Source organism: Juglans microcarpa x Juglans regia, chromosome 5D (assembly GCF_004785595.1).
Source record: "Juglans microcarpa x Juglans regia isolate MS1-56 chromosome 5D, Jm3101_v1.0, whole genome shotgun sequence".
NCBI lineage: Eukaryota > Viridiplantae > Streptophyta > Magnoliopsida > Fagales > Juglandaceae > Juglans > Juglans microcarpa x Juglans regia.
Window position 1 is genome coordinate 30,716,572 of NC_054602.1, and position 24,180 is coordinate 30,740,751.

At 36.0% G+C, this 24,180-nt stretch overlaps 1 long non-coding RNA gene across 1 annotated transcript; it reads right to left on the minus strand.

Annotated features, from left to right (window-relative positions):
- Window positions 1-622: 622 nt before the first annotated feature.
- Window positions 623-22,981, minus strand: LOC121266064. The gene is made up of 3 exons (XR_005940732.1): window positions 22,735-22,981; window positions 14,875-14,881; window positions 623-635 (listed from the first exon to the last, which is right to left on the minus strand). It is a non-coding gene; the product is annotated as an uncharacterized LOC121266064 (long non-coding RNA).
- Window positions 22,982-24,180: the final 1,199 nt, after the last annotated feature.

A 24,180-nucleotide genomic window follows, 5' to 3' on the forward strand; every position in this document is an offset into this window, starting at 1 on the left:
CCAATGACTTGAATACAATTTCAAGTCTTTAAGAAATTATATATATTTATATACAATATATTTATTAATATATATAAATATAAAAAAAAAATTTACATGTGGAGTGGAGAAGGGGGCGGGGTGGGGCCCCGCTGAGGTCATCACCCCCCCAACTCCCACTAGGCCTTCTCCATGTGGGGCGGGGCGGAAAGGGGCGCAATATCGGGGTACGGGGCCCCGCTGCCCACCCCTAGTGAAGATTTGTAGCTTTTCCTTTGCATGATTTCCTCTCTTCTCTCCAATTTCTCCTTTATTTCCCCCTCATCCATTTCTCGTGACATCTTCCTTTCCCTTATCCCCTCCTTGTCTACCATTCATCTACCTTCTTATCCTAACACCCTCATATTACTTCTTCCCTCCTTGTCTCTTCTTCTTCTCTCTTCATTTGTCTTCTAGTGGTAAAACCTCCCCTTGGGCTGGGCCTAATAGGCTTACTTTGGGTCGTGTATAATTTATCTCTTCCAAAACTTATCTCAACTCATCTTATCTTATCATTACAACTCTTCCAAATTTCTACACAAAATATAACAAACAATTCAATTTTTTTAAGTTCCAAAACAATAATAGTATTAAAATATAATATCTAACAATATTTTCTTCAACTTTTAATTTTCATCTCTAAATCTTCTATTATTTCCTTTTATATGCCCCTCTTTTCGCGTCCACCTAGAAAATGGTGAAGATTGTCCGCCTTTACTTTGCATGTCTGACATCCCCTCTTCTCTCCACTTTTTCCTTTTTTTTCCTTCCCGTCCGTTTCTCCTAAAATCTTAATTTCCCTTATCTCCCCATTGTCTCTCATTCCTCTCCCTTCTTATCCTTACACCCACTTATTCGGTTGTTCCCTCATTGTCTCCTCTTCCTCTCTCTTCATTTATCTTCTAGTAGTGGGACCTTCCCCATGGGTTGGGCCTGGTACGCTTATTTCAGGCCGTGTATATTTTATCCATTCTAAAATTTATCTTAACTCATATTATCTCATCATTACAACTTTTTAAATTTTTACACAAAATATAATAAATAATTCAACTTTTTCAAATTCTAAAATAATAATAATATTAAAAAATAATATCTAAAAACATTTTATTCAACTTTTAACTATCATCCTTAAATCGTCTAGTCGTTTCATTTTAAATGCCCCCTCTTTTTGCATTCCCCTAGGGAGTGGTGAAGATTGTCCGTCTTTACATTATGTGTCTGACATCCTCTTTTCTCTCCACTTTCTCCATTTTTTCTTTTACGTCCCTTTTTCCAGACAACTTCCTTTCTCTTGTCCCCTCCTTGTCTCCCATTCTCCCTCTTCTTATCCTGACACCCTCTTATTGTTTGTTCCTTCCTTGTCTCCCATTTCTCTCTCTTGCTTTGTCTTCTAGTGGTGGAACCTCCCCCTTGGACTGAGCCTAGTAAGCTTACTTTACGCCATTAATATTTTATCCCCTCTACAACTTATCTCAACTCATCTTATCTCATCATTACAACTTTTTCAAATTTCTACAAAAACTATAACAAACAATTCTACTTTTTCAAATTCCAAAACAATAATAATATTACAAAATAATATTCTAATAATATTTTATTTAACTTTTAACTTTTATCTCTAAATAAATCGTTTAGCCGTTTCCTTTTCAAATGTCTAATCGTTTGATTTTATATGCCCCATCATTTCGTGTACCCTTAGGGAGTGGTGAAGATTGTTCACATTTACTTTGCGTGTCTGACATCCTTCATTCTCTCCACTTTCTCATTTTTTTTTATTCTCATCCCTTTCTCCTGACATCTTTCTTTTCCTTGTGTCATCCTTGTCTCACTTTCTTCTCTATTCTTCTCCTAACACCCTCATTTTACTTATTCACTCCATATCGCATCTTCCTCCCTCTTCTTTTGTCTTCTTGTAGTGGGACCTCCCCATGGGCTGAGCCTAGTGGATTCACTTTGCGCCGTGTATATTTTATTTTTTCACAACTTATCTCAACTCATGTTATCTCATTATTACAACTATTTCAAGTTTCTACATAAAATATAATAAACAATTCAACTTTCTCAAATTCTAAAACAAGAATAATGTTACAAAATAATTTTATAACAATATTTTATTCAAATTTTAACTTTCATATCAAAATCGTCTACTCGTTTCCATCTCTTTCTCCTGTCTGACATCCTCAATTCTCTCAACTTTCTCCTCTTTTTCCTTCCCATCCCTTTCTCCTAACATCTTCATTTTCCTTACCCCCTCATTGTCTCTCCATCCTCACCTTTCTTATCATGATACGCACATGCTGCTTGTTCCCTTCTTCTCTCTCCTTCCTCTCTCTTCATTTGTCTTCTATTGGTTTGACCTTCACGTTAGGCTGGGCATAGTAGGCTTACTCTCGACCGCGTATATTATATCCATTCTACAACTTATCTTAATTCATCTTATCTTATCATTACAAATTTTTCAAATTTCTACATAAAATATGATAAACAATTCAACTTTTTTAAATTTTAAAACAACAATAATATTAGAAAATAATATTCTAACAATATTTTATTCAACTTTTAACTTTCATCTCTAAATCGTTTAGTCAATTCCGTTTATATGCCCCCTCTTTTCACGTGCCCCTAGGGAGTGATGAAGAATATCCGCCTTTACTTTGTGTGTCTGACATCCTCTCTTCTATCCACTTTCTCCGTTTTTTCCTTCCTGTCCCTTTGTCCTAACTTCTTTCTTTCCATTGTCCCCTCCTTGTCTCTCATTCCTCTTCCTTCTTATCATGATACCCTCACGTTGTTTGTTCCCTCACTGTCTCCACTTCCTCTCTCTTCCTTTGTCTCCTGATGGTGGGACCTCCCTAAGCCTACAAGGCTTACTTTGGGTCGTGTATATTTTATCCATTCCACAACTTATCTAAACTCATCTTATCTCATCATTACAAGTTTTTCAAATTTCTACACAAACTATAATAAACAATTCTACTTTTTCAAATTTCAAAATAATAATAATATTGTAAAATAATATTCTAATAATATTTTATTTAACTTTTAACTTTCATCTCTAAATTGTCTAGCCATTTCCTTTTAAAACGTTTATTCGTTTGCTATTATATGCCCCATCTTTACGTGTACCCTTAGGGAGTGGTGAAGATTGTCCGTATTTACTTTGTGTGTCTGACATCCTCCATTCTCTCCACTTTCTCCTTTTTTTTCCTTCTCGTTCTTTTCTCCTAGCATCTTCATTTTCCTTATCCCCTCCTTGCCTCCCTTTCTTCTCATTTCTTATGCTGACACCCTCCGATTGCTTTTTCCCTTCTTAACTCCTCTTCCTCTCTCTTCCTTTATCTTCTACTGGTAGGACCTCCCCATGGGCAGAGCCTAGTAGGCTTACTTTGCGCCGTGTATATTTTATCCCTTCCACAACTTATCTCAACTCATCTTATCTCATCATTAATACTTTTTTCAAATTTCTACACAAAATATAATAAATAATTCAATATTTTCAAATTTCAAAACAATAATAATATTACAAAATAATATTTTAACAATAGTTTATTCAACTTTTAACTTTCATCTCTAAATCGTTTTGTCGTTTCCATTTATATGCCCCTTTTTTAGCGTGCCCTTAGGGAGTGATGAAGATTGTTCGCCTTTACTTTGTGTGTCTGACATACTCTCTTTTCTCAACTTTCTCTTTTTTTTTCCCTTCTCGTTTCTTTCTCCTGACGTCTTCTTTCCCTTGTCCCTTCCTTGTCTCTCATTCCTCTCCCATCTTATCATGACATCCTCTTGCTGTTTGTTCTCTCATTGTCTCCCCTTCCTCTCTCTTCCTTTGTCTTCTAACAATGGGACATCTCCCTTAGGCTGGGCTAACAAGGCTTACTTTGGGCTGTGCAGGTTTTATCTCTACCACAACTTATCTCAACCCATCTTATCTAATCTTCCAACTTTTTCAAATTTCTACACAAAATATAATTAACAATTCAAGTTTTTAAAATTCCAAAATAACAATAATATTAAAAAATAATATTCAAATAATATTTCTTTCAACTTTTAACTTTCAATTCAAAATCGTCTAATCGTTTCCGTTTAAATCGTCTAGTCGATTACTTTTATATCCACCTTTTTTCGCTTGCCTCTAGGGAGTGGTGAAGATTTCCGCATTTTCTTTACGTGTCTAACATCTTCTCTTCTCTCCACTTTCTCCTTTTTTTCATTCTCATCCATTTCTCCCAGCATCATACTTTCTCTTGTCCATTCCTTGTCTCACATTCCTCTCATTTCTTATCCTGGCACTCTCATGTTGCTTGTTCTCTCATTGTCCCCCTTCCTCTCTCTTCCTCTGTCTTCTAATGGTTGGACCTCCCCTAGGTCTGGGCCTACAAGGCTTACTTTGGGCCATGTATGTTTTATCCATTCCACAACTTATCTCAATCCATCTTATCTCATCATTACAACTTTTTTAAATTTACACAGTTCTATTTTTTCAAATTTCAAAATAATAATAATATTGTAAAAGAATACTCTAATAATATTTTATTTAACTTTTAACTTTCATCTCTAAATCGTCTAGCCGTTTCCTTTTAAAACGTCTATTTGTTTGCTTTTATATGTCCCATCTTTTCGTGTACCCTTAGGGAGTGGTGAAAATTATCCGCCTTTACTTTGCGTGTCTGACATCCTCAATTATCTCCATTTTCTCCTTTTTTTCCTTCTCGTCCCGTTCTCCTAACATCTTCTTTTTCCTTATCCCCTCATTGCCTCCTTTTTTTCTCATTTCTTATTCGGACACCCTGTGGTTGCTTGTTCCCACCTTATCTCCTCTTCCTCTCTCTTCTTTTATCTGCTACTGGTAAGACCTTCCCTTAGGCTGAGCCTAGTAGGCTTACCCCAACTCATATTACCTCATCATTACGACATTTTTTCAAATTTTTAAATATAATAAATAATTCAATTTTTTTTTTAAATTTCAAAATAATAATAATGTTAAAAAATAATATTCTAACATTGTTTTATTCACTTTTAAATTTTATCTCAAAATGTCTAGCCATTTCATTTTAAATCGTCTAGTCATTTGCTCCTATATGTCCCCTCTTTTTGCGTGCCCCTAGAGAGTGGTGAAAATTGGCCGCATTTCCCTTGCGTGTCCAACATCCTCTCTTCTCTCCACTTTCTTTTTTCTTTTCCTTCTCGTCCCTTTCTCCGGACATCATCATTTCTCTTGTCCCCTCATCGTCTCTCATTCCTCTCTCTTCTTATCCTGACACTCTCATGTTGCTTGTTCCTTTTTTATCTCATCGACCTCTCTTTTCATCTATCCTCTTGTGGTGGGACCTCCCCTTATGCAGAGCTTAGTAGGCTTACTTTCTGCCATATATATTTTATCCATTCTACAACCTATCTCAATTCATTTTATCTTATCATTAATATTTTTTCAAATTTCCACACAAAACATAATAAACAATTCAATATTTTCAAATTTCAAAACAATAACAATACAATACTTCTATACACAGTCATCTCGGGTAGACGCTGTGCAGTCGGCTGACGTGGCGTCATGCCACGTCACCTGATATTAAAAAAAGATGAAAACGAAACGAAACAAAAATGAATACGGAAAGAAAAGTGGCAGATTGAAATCGAAAACCATTCCCGCTTCGAGCTGCTTCAACTCTGCGTGGGAGACGAGACCAAAGGGAAATCTGAAGGTGCGCAAGAGCTTCGTCGGTCCAACCAACTCCCACGGGCTTCTTCATCATGTGGAACCCAGAAGATTGGGGTGGGCATCTTTGTTGGGTGGGTCAGCGCAAGGTGTTGGTGTGGGTCAAGCCCGAGCGTCTTTGGGTTAGCTTGGTGGGCTTGGTTTGGGTCGGCTTCGTGGGCGAGCACCTCGGGTCAGCTTTGTGGGCCAACATTTCGGATCAGCTTCGTGGGTCAATTCCGTGGGTCAACTTCTCGTGGGTCAGCTTCGTGGGTCATCCCGTCGCCACCAATACGTACGCTTATTTGTGCTTCAATCTGCAACTTTGGTCACTGATGAAGAATCGTGATTTAGTTTTTTTTCCTTTTCCACTGGTTTAGTTATTGTTAACAAGAACTAAAGTATTGCATAGTTAGATATGTAGAAATTTCATGGCTGAAAATACATTGCTAGAAATTTTTTGGATAAAAATACTAATTTTCTGGTTAAACAATCGTGATTTAGTTTGTTTTTTTCTTCCACAACATGTTGTGATTTAGTTATTGTTAACAAGATTTTTGCATTGCATAGAGTTAGATATGTAGAAATATTTCTTGGCTAAAAACACATTGCTAGAAATTTATTTGCTGAAAATAATAATTTTCTGGTTAAATATTGTGGTTTAATTATTGTGGTTTAGTTGTTGTTAAATATATGCTAGATATTTGATTTAGTCATCGCTATTGATGGATTTGGTACATGTTTGGCATGTGTATTTAGGCATGTTTGATAATTTTTTTTTCTTGGAAGAAGTATGTACAGTATTACTCTTCACTCTTGGTTGATTGAATTAATTTTTCTGAAAACTTATCATGTAGACTGACCTTTGATATTGAACAACTTGTACAGGGCATGGAAAATGGGGAAGAACACCTATCTCCGCTAACACCATCTAACTCAAATCTCCAAAACTCAGTATGTTATTTCATAATTAAAAAATTTATTACAACTCAATGTTTAGCATCCTAATTATTATTATTATTATTTTATTGTTAGGACAACTCTGAAACTGGTCTACTAAACTATCCAAATTACATGCACGATTACTTTGGACCAGTGCCAACATGATCACTAGCTTTCCTGCCATATCGAGATGGTAACGAAAATCCAAGCAACATTCAGGTGGTTTTTCAACTTCGTTTTTCTCTTTTACTTATTAGTTAATTATTTTTTAAACAGTTTCAATGTTTTCATTTTTGTGTTTCAAGCAGCACGTTGGTTACCCATTTCAATATGGGATGGGACTTCCGAGGCCATTTATCTCTACAAGCTCCACAACGAGCGCAAGAGTTGGTCAAGAAGATAGACCGGATTGTCTGGAAACTGAAGCACCATGTACTTCTGCTAGAGTTGATGAAGAACTTCAGTTGGATAGACAAGATGAAGAAATTCATTTGGATAGAACAGATGAACGGGAAAGTAACGATGGCACTACCGGTACACCATAGGTAGTGCCATCGTCGGTTGTTGATGATAACATTAAGGAGCCAAAGTCGGGGATGGAGTTCAATTCGTTTGAAGATTTATTGAGCTATTATAAGCAGTATGCTAAAAAATACAGGTTTGGGGTGATGACACAAAGGAGTGAGAGATCCGAAGATCAAAGTGTCAAATATGTCACCCTTGGTTGTGCACGGGGAGGGAAGGCCCAGAATAGGACTTCCAATGTCGCCAACCCACGTCCGACGGGAAAGATGGACTGTAAGGCACGTATTAATGCCTTACGAGTTGAGAGAAAGATGCGGTTGACAACAGTCCATAATACACATAATCACGACCTCAGCCCACAGAAATCCCGCTTCTTTCGATGTAACAGAGAAGTGAGTGAGACCGTTAAAAGAGTCCTAGACACAAACGACTTAGCTGGCATCCGACTGAATAAGAGTTATGGATCTCTAGTCGTTGGCGCAGGTGGCTTCGAGAACCTGCCATTTTTGGAAAATGATTGTCACAATTATATCGACAAAGCGCGACATCTACGACTTGGTGCAGGTGGTGCTGGAGCACTTTGAGATTATTTTATGAGGATGTAGTACAAGAATAATGGGTTTTTTGCGCTGATGGATTTAGACGATGAGTGGAGGTTAAAAAATATTTTTTGGGCAGATCCACGTAGTCGGGCAGCCTACCAGTATTTTGGTGATATGGTGACATTTGACACCACATACCTGATGAATAGGTATGGGATGCCCTTTGCACCATTTATTGGTGTAAACCACCACGGGCAGTCAATTCTTTTGGGAGCTGGGTTGATTTTCAGTGAGGACACAGAGACCTTTACATGGCTATTTCAAACCTGGTTGCAATGTATGGAGGGTATAGCTCCAAAGGCTATTATTACTGATCAAGACAGAGCAATGAAAAACGCAATTGCTATTGTCTTTCCTGAAACTAGACATAGATTATGCCTGTGGCATATACTGAAAAAAGTCCTTGAGAAACTTGGGTCATATGCTGCCTATAGAAGTGGGCTGAAAACTCAACTGATGAAATGTGTGTACGACACACAAACAATTGAGGAGTTTGAGAAATGTTGGGCTGGGTTTATTAACACATATGACTTACATGAGAATGTGTGGTTGAAAAGTTTATATGTGGAGCGTGAGCATTGGGTACCGGTATACCTAAGAGAGCACTTTTGGGCTGGAATGAGTACAACCCAGTGCAACAAGAGTATGAATGCTTTTTTTTATGGTTATGTTGTGATGCCGCACGTGAACCAATATTCCCACACGAAAAAGTTGCGCAAAATACTGATTGGCTGATTTTTACTTGGACATTTAGACTTGTGTTTGGAGGATAACATTCGAGGTTCAGATGTATTGACAACTTGTTAGATTTGTTCAGCTGTATTGACAATGCTTTCAGTGGAATTCCAGTGAATTACAATTCTTTCCTCAACTTTGTTCACATTCAACCGCTCATCTTAATAGATTACAATGTGGATCTGTGAACACAAATTTACATGAATCTACTTTTACTGGTTCCGAAAAATTACATGAATTTACATTGGTAGTCAACTCAAACAAATAACCTGTGCAACAATTAAAGATCAACTACAAAACTTTGGTCAGTTCTCATCAAAGTTGGTTCTACATACATTTTACACAGTCATATGCTGTCTATTTTGTTTACATAAACCACTACCCATTCAGACTAAAGTACAAATCAGTTCTCTACATAACTTATAACACTTAATTATACAAATCTAACACAAAAATAACTTATAACATTTACAACTACAAATTTAGACTAAGATGTAACGTATATCACTACCATTTCATTAATTAACAACAAAGGAGAATTACAAAACCCCAATAAATCCGAGATAGCGTGCGTGAACGCCTTACGACAGCTTCTGTCTCAAGAAGCACCAACTCTCTCTTCTCGATCTCAGCCGCTATCTTACGGAGCTCAATCTCCATCTTTTCGACATCGCTGAGTCTCTTCTCGAGCTCTTTCTCCTTTCTAAACAGTCCATTTTGTCTTTCTTCTACATCCGGCTCTATGTATTGATTACAAGTAATAGCCCAGTTGAAATACTTGCAGTTTGGTAATCCCTCATATTTTGCACACACATAAAAAAGGTTAGATGAACGGCACCCAAAGAATGTTACATAAAAAATGTTACATTACAAGTTATGTATTTACTCACTGTGTTGTACTTTGGACACCCAAAGAAGGGGCGTCCAGGATTTCTTTTCGTATTTAAGTATCTCAATGTAGCTTCAACCCCACAAAAGCACAATGGTTGAGCCAAAGTACGTTTGACAAAGGATGAAGTAGACAATGATGACGACGACATTCTAACATGAACTAGAATCACAGTGGAAAGGCACACATATCAAAAGCACAATTTAATCCATTTGACAGTAGTAAAACTGAGAGGGGTACACTGTTTTTAAGCATCGTGGCAGTTGAAATTGATAGGGGTACACCAAATAAAACTTAGAAGAACTAAATATTAAAATAGAAACAAAATACTTTTTGGATGTTGTGACAAATCAAATTGATTTATCCATCAGTCTTATCATGAATAAATGAAAAGGAAAGAAAAAAATGTATACCTTAAGACAAACTTGTAACATATCAGATAAGGCACATCCAAGAAGTGAGTGCAATAATGTCATGCTTGCTTCACTTCTAGAGCTTGCAATTGTAACAAAATAATCAACCAACCAACAGCACCAAAGAATCCATTTTTTTTTCACAAATACAGCTCTACTCTACATCATACGGCAAACTTGTAACAAAATAATCAACCAACCAACAGCACCAAAGAATCCATTTTTTTTTCACAAATACAGCTCTACTCTACATCATCAGGCAAAGTTGTAAAAAAATAATCGACCAACGGTACCAAACAATCCATTTTTTACCGTCTTCTAGGACAGAACAGGGGACTAATTGGCTGCTTCCTTGATCACCGTCTTCTAGGATTAGGATTTTGGGATGAAGGGGTTAGGGTTAGGGTTTTCGGATGAAGGCAAATGGGCTGAGTTAGGGTTAGGGTTAGGGTTTTCGGATGAAGGGAAAGGGGCTGGGTTAGGGTTAGAGTTAAGGTTAGGGTTTTAGGATGAAGGGAAATGGGCTTTCTGGTTAGGGTTAGGGTTAGGGTTTTGAGATGAAGGGAAAGGCAGAGAGGGAGGGAAATGGAAGGGAGGGATTTCGAGGGAGAACACAGAGAGGAAGGCATTTCGACGAGAACACAGAGAGGGAGGGATTTCAAAGGGAGGTCGTCTCCGAGGGAGAGAAAGGCAGAGAGGGAGGGAAATGGAAGGGAGGTCGTCTTCGAGGGAGAACATAGAGAGGGAGGGATTCAAAGGGAGGTTGTCTTCGAGGGAGAGAAAGGAAGAGAGGGAAGGAGTCTTCGAGGGAGAACACACAGAGGAGAGAGAATACGAATAGAGAGAGGGAGGGATTCGGAGGTCGAGGGAGAAATCGAAGGAGGTAGGACAGATCTCATCCCATCCGAAACGGTGCGTTCTCGTCGTTAATATCAATACGGTGCGTTTTGGTTTTTATGCCACTTCAGCCCTGTTTGCGCAACGACTGCACGGGGAGACTGCAGCTAGCGTTTTTTATAACAATATTGCAAAATAATATTTTAACAATAGTTTATTCAACTTTTAACTTTCATCTCTAAATCGTTTAGTCGTTTCCGTTTATATGCCCCTCTTTTCGCATGTCCCTAGGGAGTGATGAAGATTGTCTGCCTCTACTTTGTGTGTCTGACATCCTCTCTTCTCTCAACTTTCTCCTTTTTTTCCTTCTCGTCTCTTTCTCCTGACATCTTTTTTCCCTTGTCCCTTCCTTGTCGCCCATTCATCTCTATTCTTATCATGACATCCTCAAGTTGTTTGTTCCCTCATTGTCTCCCCTTCCTCTCTCTTCTAATGGTGGGACATCGCCCTTGGGCTGGGCCAACAAGACTTACTTTGGGCCATGTATATTTTATACCTCCATAACTTATCTCAACCTATCTTATCTTATCATTATAAATTTTTCAAATTTCTACACAAATATAATAAACAATTCAATTTTTTTAAATTTCAAAACAACAGTAATATTAGAAAATAATATTCAAATAATATTACATTCAACTTTTAACTTTCATCTCAAAATCGTCTAGTCGTTTCCGTTTAAATCGTCTAGTCGATTACTTTTATATCCCACCTCTTTTCACGTGTCTCTAGGGAGTGGTGAAGATTGTCCGCATTTTCTTTGCGTGTCTGACATCCTATCTTCTCTCCACTTTCTCCTTTTTTTCGTTCTCATTCCTTTCACCTACATCTTATTTTCCTTTCTCCAATTTTTATCTCTCATTCATCTCCCTTTTTTATCCTGACACTCTCTTGTTGCTAGTTCTCTCATTGTCCCCCTTCCTCTCTCTTCGTTTGTCTTCTAATGGAGGGACCTTCCCATTGGTTTAGGCCTAGAAGGCTCACTTTGGTACGTGTATATTTTATCATATTTATAACATATCTCAACCATATTATCTCATCATTATAACTTTTTCAAATTTGAACACAAAATATAATAAACAATTCAACTTTTAACTTTCATTTCTAAATTGTCTATTCCTTTCATTTTATATGCCCCATATTTTCGCATGACCCTAGGGAGTCGTGAATATTGGTAGCTTTTCCTTTACGTGTTTGACATTCTCTCTTCTCTCAACTTTCTCTTATTTTTTTTCCTTCTCGTCCCTTTTCCTCACATCTTGCTTTCATTTGTCCCTTATTCCTCTCATTTCTTATCCTAACACCCTCATGTTGTTTGTTCCCTCCTTGTCTCCCATTTCTCCCTCTTGCTTCGTCTTCTAGTGGTGGGTCCTCCCCCTTGGGCTGAGCCTAGTAAGCTTATTTTGCACCATTTATATTTGAACAGTGCTACGGCTAACGACAAAGTAGCCCGGATAAGTCTACTGAATAGTGCATTTCATCTTTCTTTTTTTTTTTTTTTTTTCCTTTTTTTCATGTATTTTTTTAATCATCATAAACATTTAGAAAAAATAAAAAAATCACAACATCATTAAAAAACACTTCTTTTAAAAAAAAACCATTCGGGACACTATTTGGGTCCCGAATTCTGGACCCAAAGAATTTCTGTTTATATTTTATTCCTTCCACAACTTATCTAAACTCATATTATCTAATCATTACAACTTTTTAAAATTTTTACGAAAACTATAATAAACAATTCTACGTTTTCAAATTCCAAAACAATAATAATATTACAAAATAATATTCTAATAATATTTTATGTAACTTTTAACATTCATCTCTAAATTGTTTAGCCGTTTCCTTTTCAAATGTCTAATCGTTTCCTTTTATATGTCCCATCGTTTCGTGTGCCCTTAGGGAATGGTGAAAATTGTCCGCCTTTACTTTGCGTATTTGACATCCTTCCTTCTCTTCACTTTCTTAATTTTTTTCTTCTCGTCCTTTTCTCCTGAAATCTTCATTTTCCTTCTTTCATCCTTGTCTCACTTTCTTCTCCCTTATTCTCCTAACACCCTTATTTTACTTGTTCACTCTATATCTCATCTTCCTCCCTCTTCTTTTATCTTCTAGTAGTGGGACTTCACCTTGGGCTGAGCCTAGTAGGCTTATTTTGCGACGTGTATATTTTATTTTTTTCACAACTTATCTTTACTCATTTTATCTCATTGTTACAACTATTTAAAATTTCTAAACAAAATATAATAAACAATTCAATTTTTTCAAATTCACAATAGTAATATTAAGAAATAATATTGTAACAAAATTTTATTCAATTTTTAACTTTCATCTCTAAATCGCCTAGCCGTTTCCTTTTAAATCGTCTAGTTGTTTACTTTTATATGCCCCTTCTTTTTGCGTGCCCCAAGGGATTGGTGAAAATTGGCCGCCTTTCCTCTGCGTGTCTAGCATCCTCTATTCTCTCCACTTTCTTCTTTTTTTTATTTCTTGTCTCTTTCTCATGACATCTTTCTTTCCCTTTGTCCCATTATTGTCTCCCCTTCCTCTTCCTTCTTATCATGACACCCTCCTGTTATTTGTTCCATTCTTATCTCATCTCCCTCTCTCTTCCTTTGTCTTCTAGTGGTGGGACCACCCCCTTGCGCTAGACCTTGTAGGCTTAATTTAGGTCGTGTATATTTTAGTTCTTCCACAACTTATGTCAACTTATCTTATCTCATCATTATAACTTTTTTAAATTTCAACATAAAATATATTAGATAATTCAATTTTTTCAAATTCCAAAACAATAATAATATTACAAAATAATATTATAATAATACATTATTTAACTTTTAACTTTCATCTCTAAATCGTTTAGTCATTTCCTTTTACATGTCCCCTCTTTTTGCGTGCCACTAGGTTGCGATGAAGATTGTCCGCCTTTATTTTGTGTATCTAACATCTTCCTTTCCCTTGTCCCGTCCTTATCTCCTCTTCCTCTCCCTTCTTATCATGACACCCTCATGTTATTTATCCCCCTCATTGTCTATCATTCCTCTCTCTTTCTTTGCCTTCTAATGGTGGGACCTCCCAAATGGGCTATGCCTACTAGGCTTACTTTGGGCCATGTAAGTTTTATCTCTTCCACAACTTATCTCAACTCATCTTATCTCATTATTACAACTTTTTCAAATTTCTATACAAAATATAATAAGCAATTCAGTTTTTTCAAATTTCAAAATAATAATAATATTAAAAACTAATATTCTCATAATATTTCATTCAACTTTTAAATGTCATCTCTAAATCGTATAGTCGATTTCTTTTTTATCCCCTCTCTTTTCTCGTGCCTCTAGGGAGTGCTGAAGATTGTCCGCATTTTTTTTTGCATGTTTGACATCTTCTCTTCTCTCCACTTTCTCCTTTTTTTCCTTCTCGTCCATTTCTCCTAACATCTTACTTTCTCTTGTTCTCTCTTTGTCTCTCATTCCTCTCCCTTCTTATCCTGACATCCACATGTTGCTTGTTCCCTCCTTATCTCACATTCCTCTCTCTTCCTTTGTCTTCTAGTGGTGGGACCTCCACCTTGGGCTGTGCCTAGTTACTTTGGGCCGTGTTTAATTTATTCTATCTATAACTTATCTCAACTCATTTTATCCCAGCATTACAACTTTTTCAAATTTCTACACAAAATATAATAAACAATTCAATTTTTTCAAATTCTAAAACAATAATAATTTGGAAAAATAAGATCTGACAGTATTTTATTCAACCTTTAACTTTCATTTCAAAATCGTATATTCCTTTCCTTTTATATGCTCCCTGTTTTCGCATGCCCCTAAGGAATGGTAAAGATTGGTCGCCTTTCCTTTACGTGTTTGACATTCTCTCTTCTCTCCACTTTCTCCTTTTTTCCTTCCCGTCCCTTTCTCCTCACATCTTACTCTCTCTTGTCCCCCTTCACTCCATTCTTATCCTGACACCCTCCTGTTGGTTGTTCCTTCCTTGTCTCCCATTTCTCTCTTGCTTTGTCTTCCAGTGGTGGGACCTTCCCTTGGGCTGAACCTAGAAGGCTTACTTTGGGCCGTTTATATTTTATCTCTTCCACAACTTATCTCAACTTATCTTATCTCAGCATTACAACTTTTTCAAGTTTCTACAAAAACTATAATAAACGAATCTACTTTTTCAAATTTCAAAACAATAATAATATTACAAAATAGTATTCTAATAATATTTTATTTAACTTTTAACTTTCATCTCCAAATCGTTTAGCCGTTTCCTTTTCAAACGTCTAGTCATTTGCTTCTTTATGCCCCATCGTTTCTTGTGCCCTCAAGGAGTAATGAAAATTATCCGCCTTTGTTTTGCTTGTCTGACATCCTCATTTCTCTCAACTTTCTCATTTTTTTCCTGCTCGTCCCTTTCTCTCGACATCTTCCTTTTCCTTCTCCCCTCCTTATCTCCATTTCTTCTCCTAACACCCTCATTTTACTTGTTCCATCCTTATCTCATTTTCCTCCCTCTTCCTTTGTCTTCTAATGGGCTTGCTTTGCGCCGTGTGTATTTTATTCATTCCACAACTTATCTCAAATCATCTTATCTCATCATTACAATTTTTTCAAATTTCTACACAAAATATAATAAAAAATTCAACTATTTTAAATTTCAAAACAATAATAATATTAAAAAATAATAATATAGAAATGTTTTATTTAACTTTTAACTTTTATCTCTAAATCTTCTAGTTGTTTCCTTGTTAATCGTCTAGTTGTTTTCTTTTATATGCCCGTTCTTTTCGCGTGTTCTTAGGGAGTAGTGAAAATTGGCAGCCATCCCTTTGCATGTCTGACATCCTTTCTTCTCTCCAATTTCTTCTTTTTTTTCCATCTCGTCCATTTCTCTTAACATCTTCATTTCCCTTTGTCCCTTCATTGTCTCTCATTCCTCTCCGTTCTTATCCTGACACTCTCCTGTTACTTTTTCTCTTTTTATCTCCTCTTCCTTTCTCTTCCATTGTCTTCTAGTGGTGGGATTTCCCCCTTGGGCTTGGCCTAGTAGGCTTACTTTGGATCATGTATATTTTATTCCTTCCACAACTTATGTCAACTCATTTTATCTCATTATTACAACTTTTCTAAATTTCTACACAAAATATATTAAACAATTCAATTTTTTCAAATTTCAAAACAATAATAATATTACAAAATAATATTTTATTCAATTTTTTACTTTCATCTCTAAATCGTTTAGTCGTTTCCTTTTATATGCCACCTTTTTTCGGGTTCCCCTAAGGAGTGATAAAGATTCTCCGCCTTCACTTTGTGTGTCTGACATCCTTTATTCTCTCCACTTTCTCTTTTTTTTCTTTCCCGTCCCTGACAACTTCCTTTCCCTTGTCCCCTCCTTGTCTCCACTTCATCTCCCTTCTTATCATGACCCTATTGTTGTTTGTTCCCTCATTGTCTCCCATTTCTCTCTTTTGATTTATCTTCTAGTGGTGGAACCTCCCCCTTGTGCTGAGCCTAGTAGGCTTACTTTGGACCATTTATATCTTATTACTTTCACAACTTATTTCAAGTTATCTTATCTCATCATTATAAATTTTCAAATTTCTAAAGAAAATATAATAAGCAATTCAATTTTTTCAAATTTCAAAACAATAATAATATTAAAAAATAATATTTTCATAATATTTTATTCAACTTTTAACTTTCATTTCTAAATCGGCTAGCTGTTTCCTTTTAAATTATCTAATCGTTTGCTTTTATATGCCCACTCTTTTCGGGTGGTCCTAGGGAGTGGTGAAAGCTGTGTGTCTTTCCTTTACGTATCTGACATCCCCTCTTATCTCCATTTTCTCCTTTTTTTTCCTTCTCGTCCCTTTCTCCTATCATCTTCCTTTCCTTTGTCCCCTCCTTGTCTCCTCCTCCTCTCCCTTCTTATCCTGACACCATGTTGCTTGTTCCCTCCTTATCTCTTCTTCATCTCTCTTCCTTTATCTTCTAGTGGTGGGACCTCCCCTTAGGCTAGGCCGAGTAGGCTTACTTTTGGCCATGTATATTTTATTCCTTTCATACTTTGTGAGGGAGGAAAATAAATAAGCCCATACAGGCCCAACCACTAGGCCTAGCCCACCAAGATTAAAGACAATGGGACATGGCGGTCAGGGGAGTCATGGGAGTCAGGTGAGTTAGGGGGGACAGCACGCCAAGGGGGGTCAGAAGGGCCACGGGGGACAGCACGCCAAGGGGGTCAGAAGGGTCATGGGGTACAAGGGCGCATGGGATGTCAGGGAGGGGGGGCGCACGCAACCAGAGAAGAAATAGAGCTCTAGCGAATGCCTTTCTCCAGTAAATTTACATTCAACATCACCATTTTACAGAAATATATGAGAGACCATGAGAGACTGTAAACAAGAATGATATAGTGGATTTCTCCTCCCCAAATGCTCGTGGAGGTAGGCATTATGCCGAATCACGTAAATTTATGTGTTCATCTCTTTATTTCTCTACACTTATGTTTTCCATTCACCGCCATGGACGTACGTACCTCCACCGTACAACCGCATCGAAACACTACCGGGCGCTCCAAACAGCACCAAACAAGGTCCAAGTCGCCCCAGTAGGCCGGGAATGACTCTTTCTCCCCTTCCGGCCTGTTGAGCGATTTTTACCGCATCAACACAACTTATCTCAACTCATCTTATCTCATCATTACAACTTTTTCAAATTTCAACACAAAATATATTAAACAATTCAACTTTTCCAAATTCCAAAACAATAATAATATTACAAAATAATATTCTAACAATATTTTATTCAACTTTTAACTTTCATCTTTAAATGGTTTAGTCCTTTTCTTTTATATGCCCTTTTTTTTCATGTGCCCCTAAAGAGTGATGAAGATTATCTGCATTTATTTTCTATGTCTGACATCCTCTATTCTCTCAACTTTCTTCAGTTTTTCCTTCCCATCCATTTGTCCGGACATCTTCATTTCCCTTGTCCCCTCCTTGTCTCCCCTTCCTCTCTCTTCTTATCATGACACCATCATATTGTTGGTTCTCTCATTGTCTCTTATTCCTCTCTCTTCCTTTGTCTTCTAATGGTGGGATCTCCTGCCTGGGTTGGGCCTACTAGGCTTACTTTGAGTCGTGTATGTTTTATCTCTTCCACAACTTATCTCAACTCATCGATCTCGTCATTACAACTTTTTCAAATTTCTACACAAAATATAATAAACAATTCAATTTTTCAAATTCCAAAACAACAATAATATTCAAATAATATTTCATTCAACTTTTAACTTTAATCTCTAAATCGTCTAGTCGTTTACTTTTATATAACCCATCTTTTCGGGTGCCCTTAAGGAGTGCTGAAAATTGTCCGCATTTTCTTTGCTTGTCTGACATCCTCAATTTCTCCTTTCTTTCCTTCTCGTCCATTTCTCCTAACATCTTACTTTCATTTGTCCACTCCTTATCTCTCATTCATCTCCCTTCTTATCCTGACACCCTATTGTTGCTTGTTCTCTCAGTGTCTCCCCTTCCACTCTCTTCCTTTGTCTTCTATTTGTAGGACCTCCCCCTTGGGATGAGCATAGTAGCCTTACATTGGGCCGTGTATACATTATCCTATACACAACTTATCTCAACTTCTTTTATCTTATCATTACAACTTTTTCAAATTTCTACATAAAATATAATAAACAATTTAACTTTTTCGAATTAGAAAACAATAATAATATTGAAAAATAATATCTAACAATATTTTATTTAACCTTTAACTTTCATATCAAATTCGTCTATTCATTTCTTTTTATATGCCCCATGTTTTCACGTTCTCCTAGGAAGTGATGAAGATTGATCGCATTTCCTTTACGTGTTTGGCATTCTCTCTTCTCTCAACTTTCTCCTTTTTTTCCTTCCCGTCACTTTGTCCTCATATCTTGCTTTCCTTTGTCCCCTCCTAATCTCTCATTCCTCTCTCTTCTTATCCTGACACCCTCCTGTTGTTTGTTCCCTCCTTGTCTCATATTTCTCTCTCTTGCTTTGTCTTCCAGTGGTGCAACATCCCCTTGGGCTCAACCTAGAAGGCTTATTTTGGGCCGTTTATATTTTATACATTTCACAACTTATCTCAACTCATCTTATCTCATCATTACAACTTTTTTAAATTTCTACACAAACTATAATAAACAATTCTACTTTTTCAAATTCCAAAACAATAATAATAATACAAAATAATATTCTAATAATATTTTATTCAACTTTTAACTTTCATCTCTAAATTGTATAGCCGTTTCCTTTTAAAGCGTCTAGTCGTTTGCTTTTATATTCCCCATCTTTTCGTGTGCCCATAGGGAGTGGTGAAGATTGTTCGTCTTTACTTTGCATGTCTGACATCCTCCCTTCTCTCCATTTTCTCCTTTTTTTTCTTTTTTGTCCATTTCTCCTGACATCTTCATTTTCCTTGTCTCCCTTTCTTCTCATTTCTTCTCCTGACACCCTTATGTTGCTTGTTCCCTCCTTATCTCCTCTTCCTCCATCTTCATTTGTCTTCTAGTGGTGAGACCACCCCTTTTATCCCTTCCACATTTTATCTCAACTCGTCTTATCTCAACTCGTCTTATCTCATCATTACAATTTTTTCAAATTTCTACACAAAATATAATAATAAATTTAATTTTTTCAAATTTCAAAATAATAATAATATTAAAAAATAATATTCTTACAATATTTTATTCAACTTTTTAACTTTCATCTCTAAATCGTCTATTCATTTCCTTTTAAATCGTCTAGTCGTATCTTTTTATACGCCCCCAATTTTCGCGTGATGTAGGGAGAGGTGAAGATTGGCCGCGTTTCTTTTTCGTCTTTGATATCCTTTCTTCTCTCCACTTTCTATTTTTTTTTTCTTTATGTCCCTTTATCCTGACATCTTCATTTCCCTTGTCTCCCCTTCCTCTCTCCTCCTTTATCTTCTTGTAGTGGGACATTCCCCTTGAACTGAGTCTAGTAGGCTTACTTTGGCCGTGTTTATTTTATCTCTTCCACAACTTATCTCAACTCATATTTTATTGTATATTATGTAGGAGTTTGTTAAAATTGCCATGATGAGATGAGATGGGTTGATAGTGTTTCTCAATCCAATAAATAATTTATTGTTTGTGATAGAAAATTTTTTGTATTTTTATAGTGATTCTAAGAGCATTGCCAAATTTTGTCAAATCTAAATTTTGATTAAACTTGAGGTTTTGGCTAAAGCCAAAACTTTTGAAGAGGTTAATCTACACTGGACTAAGTCAAAATAATAATATAATATTATATGTTTTAATAATTTTTTTTAACTTTTTTTTTATTTTGCAAATAAATTTTAACAAAATAAATTATTTATATTATATCTCATAACTTTATTTATAATTTTCATGAGTATGTCCACGAGCATTTGCAAACATACAAGTCTTCCTTAGCTGGACTTTTCTACTTCAACAGAAGTTTCAAGACTCCAGCTTTCGTATTCATGATAAAAAAGAAAAAGAAAAAGAAAAAGCACAGCTGAAATCACATAGGAAAAAAAAAAGAAAGTGAAGAACTGAAAAACTGAAAAACGAGGGAAGGAAGATGTTTGTTGGGAATAATTGTAGAGTAAAATAATAGTTTGGAGATAAACAGTTACTAGTCAAATTTGGAAAAAGATATAGAATTATCCCCACCTCATCTCCCTTCTTATTGTAGCTCAAAAGTGGAAGTTTGGATGCAGCCCACTTTTAAGCTACCTAGCCAAATTTTGACTAGCCACTAGGCCAATACCAGTGATCTGAGAATATAAAAGTAGATGTCACTTGGACACAGTTACAAATTGTAGTAAAGTTAATTTCATTCGAAAGTACAAAAATTGATTCGTGATATTTATAATAGAATTACCTGTAAATAACATTCTAATTTAAATAGGGCGATATAATGTCTAAAATTTAGCGTAAAAAATTGATTATCTAGAAGTTCTTGTGTCATTTATAGGGGTGTTCATCTAAGTTCCGATCCGGGAACCATGGTATACTCGAATCGGAACCAAAGTTTCAAATCCAGGCCGGAACCCGGGTGGATCCAAGTTTTTTAAACCCAGAAATTCAGGTTTCAAGTTGTACCCAGATTTTTTTTTTTTAAGTCCATATAAAGCGTTTAGAAGCTTCTTTATTTTTTTTTTATAAAAGCCTATAATTAAAATATTGAAAACCATAACTCTTCTATATTTATTAAAAAAATTTAAAAGAAGTGTTGAAAATTATAATTTTTTATAAAAGCATATATTTTATGAAAAAAAAAATTTGAGTCATCATTAAAAGGCATAATACTAAAATTTTCCATAATAATGAAAATATATAAAAATGAAAAACTAAAATGCATGCAATCCATTACATATTACACTATTTTGTTATTTACACATTACATTATATTGCAAAATACAAAACTACAAGATATGAATTACAAAATAATTCCAGCAAGTAGCAACTTCAAGTGATCTGACACAGAGATCTTGCACATTCTGTAAGCAAAAAATGTCAGTACAAAATTACTAGACAATGGGCTAATAGAGAAAAAATAAAAATACTAAAATGTGCAATGCAATTATAAAATCACAAAATTAGTACAAAATTAAACAACTTTGTATAACTTTAATTATCACCATATTTAACAGAAATTAACATCTACAGATTTCTGGGAATACCTTTATAAGTAGGATTCTATAAAACTTCTACGCCCTACACATCTTTAGAATTGGTTATTGCAGGATGACTTGTCCCCTACTCAGAAAAGACAAACAAATATCAACTGCTGCTAGCTGAAAAATATTAGCGTTTAGAATTGTGTATCCGGGTTTCAGACCAGGCCGGTAAAAAACCTGGCCCGGATGAACAGTCTTACATTTGATCTCTCACAGCATACTTAAAAAGGAAATCCAAGTCACCACACTTGGACATGTTTATGCCAATTAAACAAAGTTTCCCCTTCATGTTTAAGGTGTTGTTGCATTCCATATCATATAAAGAAAACAATTGAAAGTAAGACCCATGACACTGAAGTAAAGAAAATCGAATCAGATTTACCACTAACTGGAACAAAAAGAAGCTAATGTTAGCTGAAAAATAGTGACAATTCACAGAAGGAAAAATGTCACAATTCAGACCCATGACACCGACAACCTCACCTAACTGCTTTTACAAGACTTGTGGGATACAGACCACATCATTCTCACCCAACAATCCGAGCTATGATGAGGCAATGCAAAATTGAACCAAAGAAGAAAATTAATTAGTTACTAAATGTGGCAGCATAATAATGGCTTATGAGTAATGCATATTAGTGAGCAGGGAGGCTCAATGCATCACATAAATGACATTATCGTAAAAGAAGGCATAAAGCAATGGAGTTCCAAGGAAATTTTTGAGCTTATTAGAGCATAAAGCAATGAGTATCAAGCATAAAGCATAAAGCAAAATAGAAGTTATATACCCATGATCCAGATCTCACAAACCCAGTCCAGATCTTATAAGGAATTTAGGAGACTCTGTGGTTATGGATATTTTCAGTCGTCTCCTTTCTAGGTCTCATAAATCCAGATCTAACCCATTAAAAAAACTACACAAAGATTACTTATTCAAACATTCACATCAAAATAAACCCAAAATCAACTGAGAGAACAAAAACCCAGTCGCAGAAAGCAAGCCAAGACCAGAAAAAATAGCAGATCTAGCAAAAATAACAGCATATAACAGACCCAAATAAATTAAAAAAAAAACCCCACGTTTAAAAACAAACCCTAATCCATTCCCACATGCTTACAGATCTAAAACACTGCCAAAAAACACAGATTTGAAAGTGTAAAGCATGGGTTTCGGGGATATTTCCCAAAGAAGGAAATACGAACCTTCAATTTGTCAAGAAGAATTAACCTAAAGACAATATTTCACAACCAAAATCAAAATAATAGCACCAACACAGAGAAAGAGTATCTGAAATGGGGAAAAAGTAACATTGGGTTGTAGAAGTCAACGACGGAGCGAAAACGTAGAAGACGATGGCCACGAGGAACAAATCTTCGATCGACAGAAGAAGAATGACAGGAGCTAGGGTTTCAGCATGAGAGAGAAAGAGAGAGAGAAGAAGATGACAGAGCCACAAGTGAGAAACTCGAAGAGAGAGAGAGAGAGAGAGAGGCTGCGGCCAGAAGATGAAGTCCATAAGGGTTTCGACCCTTTTGATCCTACGAATTTTTTTTTTAACCCGAGTTCCGAGTTTTAAATCCAGTACCCGGCCCGGCTATATCCAGGTTTAGTCATCCGAGTACCAGCCAGGATTAAATCCGAGCTGGAACCCAGTTATCCAATTCCGGACCAGGTCGGGAAAAAACTCAGCCCGGATGAACAGTCTTAGTCATTTATAATGGAATGGAGATAACCTATTTTTTTTCTTAAAGAAACAGTAGTCATTCATTCGTAATGAAGATAATTACATAATCCATAACCGATCAATTACAATTAAAAAAATTCTAGAATGAATAAATTCTAGACAACGATGTCACCATTGTAACGTCATCCGCAAAATTAGCATGTCTTGAAAGTAGGTAAGCAGTTTCATTTCCTTGACGAAAAATATGGAGTAGATCAGACATTATAAATAGAAGAAGAAGATCTTGAATTTCTACAATCACAGACCCCTGTCTAGATAGATTAGGTTTTTTTGAATGAATAGATTCAACAATAGTTAAAGAATCTCCTTCTAAATTCAGATTACTCACACCCATATGCAAAATTAATTGTAAAGCCCTCAAAACTGCTAAAGCTTCAATATCAACTTCAAAAAGACCATGTTCGTTATAGTTGGAAGACATCATAACAGTCCCATGAGCGTCTCTTAAAATGACTCCAATACCGGCCGGCTCAGAAAAATAAAATTAAGCTTCACCATACCTTGAGGAGGGGGCTTTCCATGAGAGCAAATGTTCTTTATACACCACCACATGTTGACTCTTCACGTGAAGATAACTCTCAACATACGCAAGACGGTTATCAACCATCTCTAAAAGAAAGTAATCAAAATTCTGAAACAACTTAAGGTTCCTATATTTTCAAATACCCAATAAAATGGTAAGGAAAATAGGAACTAACTTGGAATTGAATTTCAGCAATACCCACACCAAATCTGAAAAACTTCCAACTTGCCTCAAATAAGATAAAATCTATGGATAATGGATAGCCCAAACATGTTGAAATACCAGACAGCTATAAAGATCACTAAACATCTTCCTCAATTGCGTCGGATCGAAGTAACAATTGCAAAGTTGTACGGTAACCACATTTAACAGAGTAATAACCATTTTTGTTACCCTGTTATACAATTCTATCATCTTCCCATCTAGACAGCACAAGAAGTGAACATATATTAGAAGCCACATAAGGGGGGAAAATGGAATACACCAA